Below are 3549 nucleotides of genomic sequence, written 5' to 3'. Positions count from 1 at the left end.
TGTTTTATTATCATTTATTTTTTCAGTCATTATTTTATTCTGATGCTATTTACAAATGTTATATATACACACAATACAAATATAAATATATAATTTATTTATTTAACTCTTTTATTTTTTTCAGATCCTGCACATACATTTTATGACCAAAATGATTTCCTGTAAAACTACCCCCTGAAAAAATTGTATGGATTTAATAACACCATCACGTTAGGAATTAATAAAAAAAAAAAATGAATATAGATAAAACAATCTTATTTAATTATTCAATTTAAAATGAAACAAACTTGATTATTAAGGTTTAATTAACAAGTAAACGTCCAAATGTTTAATTTTTTATTATATGTGTATATAATTTGGTCTAAATTTTATATTACATTTTAAAATGCATACACTTTATTTCAATTTAATTCAGTATCCGTATTTCTGTCGTACCCCTGAAAGAGTCTCTGAAAAGCCGAATATTTGTAAAAAAAAAATAAAAAAATTGTGGGGAAAAAATATATATTTTAGACTTTCCTCTTTTCATACAAGTTTAGTTGAGCCAGATTTCCTAAATCATAAACTTTTAATCTCAAAACCTGTTTAAATGTGAGCCGTGCTCAGCCTTACAATGATCTCTTCTAGACCTGAACAGCACAGGACTCAATCAGAAAAGCCATCGAAGAATTGAACAGACGAAGCATTACCTGTCCTTGGTAGAAGTGGAATGAGGTGGAAAAAGGATGACCTGGACTTTTCTCCGTCCAAACCAGCTGATGGACTCTGCATAACGAGTAGTGGCTGAAAGTTAGAGAAAACTGGGATTTACTAGTGTAGTGTTCATACTTTGACCTGCACTGGCAGTTCTGTCACCATGTTGATGATTCCCTCTCCACCGGCGGCGAAGTGGAAGACCAATACTCGCGATGGAAAACAGCCATTCAGCACATGTTACGGTCAGAAGAGACTTCTTACAGGTGAAGGATGTTTTAGACTCACTCAGAGAGCATGGAGAGGATATGAGCGACCGCGTGTAGCGTTCTGCACGGCCCAAACCCAGCGCTGGGGCAGGAAGTAACGGGACAGAGACGGTTTTTTTATTTTTTTTATTGCAGTTGAAAGAACAACAACATATTTGAAGAAACAGGGCACACGGACATCATCACAAGAGGTTCTGTTAAAGACACAAATTTACAAGACATATTAAAGATTTAAAAAAAACAACAACAACAACAATTAAAAAAAAAAATTTAAAGGAAAGAAAGGATCATTTAAAGACAGCTTACAATTGACTCAATAATGTTACAAGTTTTGGAAGCCTTTGAGTTCAACGGGTTTGACATATTCTTAAAGGAAGTGAAAAGGGACTTTATATCAGACGAAAACATTCTAAAGTTAGGTTTGCAATGGATGGCTCTGGCTTTATGTAGGTGAAATTTACCCAGAAGACAAAGCAATAAAACTATATGCTCCAGATTAATGTCCTTGGAATGAAAATCTGACACAAAAATAATAGATTCTGTTAATTCTATCTTGTTACAGCATGAAAAAATGAACATGGTAACTTCAGACCAAAAGGATTTGGAGAATGGGTAATGATAAAACAGATGTACAATAGATTCTTCATCAGAATTACAAAATGAACACATTGAAGATATATTCTCAGAAAATCTGCTCAAAAATAAATGACTAGGGTAGTATCTATGAGCAATTTTGAAATGGAGTTCTTTAATTTTACTGGGGATAAATAATTTGTGAGAAAAGGTCCACAAGTGTTTTAAATCAGAGTTCGGATAACAGATCCTCCATTTAGATTGTGCTTTAGATGGGCATCCTGGAGTTGAAGAAAGAGCATTTCTAATAAAAAAGTTATTGCATTTTTTATCGAATAAATAAACACCGTTAACTGCAAGTGTAGGAAATAGTTGTTTACAGAGCCATAACATAAATGCGCTTTAAACAAAGCTTTTAAACTGACAGGTATACTTTTGGTCACCTTATTAAAATCTCTTAGTGAGATTGTTGCACCTTTCAAAGACACAAAGTCCGGAAAGGAAAGAAGGTCCCCATCAGCATTAAACAAATCAGAAACAAAAAATAATAATTTGATTCACCCATTCAATGGAAAAAAGTGATTTGTTACCAGACAAAATATTTTCATTGTTCCAAAGAATACACGTGTGTGGGGAGAAATTATGCTTAAAAGCAATCTTCCAGGATTTTAGGGCTTGTTTATGAAAATTTGACAGTTTAATAGGTCATTTACTACACTTAAAGTTACAGGTCAATAAAAATTTAAGGCCACCACAACGTTTGAAGACTAGATTAGGGATCCAAAACCAGGGTAACTCGTTGTTAGACAAACAATTCTTGATCCAATTCATTTTGAAAGTCTGGTTAATTATATTAAAATCTAAAGCATTAAGACCACCCTCCTTATAGTTTCTTATTATAGATTTCCTTTGAACATATTTGGTCTTATATAATAGCAGAGAGTTAATCATTTTAACTGTTTTTTGATCAACATAAAGGGAAAAAGCGGGATAAACTAGGCGTGAAATGCCCTCAGCCTTAGTCAGAAGGACTCTCCCAAAAATTGTCAAGTCTCTCTGCAGCCAGCAACATAAAATCTTTTTAATATTATCTAACCTTGGCTGAAAATTGTGATGGAGACGGTCTGCATCAGATTTGCAGATATCAACCCCTAGATATTTTACATGACGCTTTACAAGAATACCATCAACAGAATTTTTATTGGAATCGTGAATACATAAAATTTCACTTTTTTGGGGATTTACTACTAATCCTGAAGCTTTGGAGAAAAGAATAAATTCATTGAAACTTGTGAATCATTATTGAGAAAAAGACAAGTGTCATCAGCTAACTGACTAATTATCAATGTATTCCCTTCAATATTTATACCTTCAATATTGGAGTGTTTTATATGCAAACTTAACAGCTCGGCGGCTAATAGAAAAAGAAAAGGAGAGATGGGGCATCCCTGGCGAATACCTCGACCCACCGAAAACCGGGGAGAAGTGCCGGAAGCTAAAGAGACACAGCTATTAATACCGTTATATAGAGTACGAATCGCGTTAATAAAGGATCTACCAAAACCAAACTGATGAAGGGCTTCAAAAATAAAGGAATGCTCAACAGTATCGAATGCTTTATAAAAGTCGATAAACAAAATTAATGCATCTTTATTTATAAATTCGGAATAATCAAAAATATCTATAATTAATCTGATGTTGTTAGAGATGTGTCTACCTTTTAGAAATGATGTCTGCTAAGCAAGACTTTAGCTTTTCAGCATAAACAGAAGCCAATCATTTATAATCAGAGTTCAAAAGGGTGATCGGGCGCCAATTATCCAAAATATTGGGATCCTTATTAGGCTTAGGTATAAGACAAATGATACCTTGTTTCATTGATTCTGCCAATTCGCCATTATTTATACACTCAATAAGGGCTTCGTAAAGAAGACACTTAATAGAGTCCCAAAAGACTTTAAAAATTTTAAATAATATGTTATAAAGATTATCTATAGTAAAGGGTTCCTCACAA

This window comes from Carassius auratus, unplaced genomic scaffold (assembly GCF_003368295.1).
Source record: "Carassius auratus strain Wakin unplaced genomic scaffold, ASM336829v1 scaf_tig00015585, whole genome shotgun sequence".
Classification (NCBI taxonomy): Eukaryota; Metazoa; Chordata; class Actinopteri; order Cypriniformes; family Cyprinidae; genus Carassius; species Carassius auratus.
The sequence above is the reverse complement of the archived record's forward strand: the minus strand, read 5'-3'. Positions refer to the sequence as shown.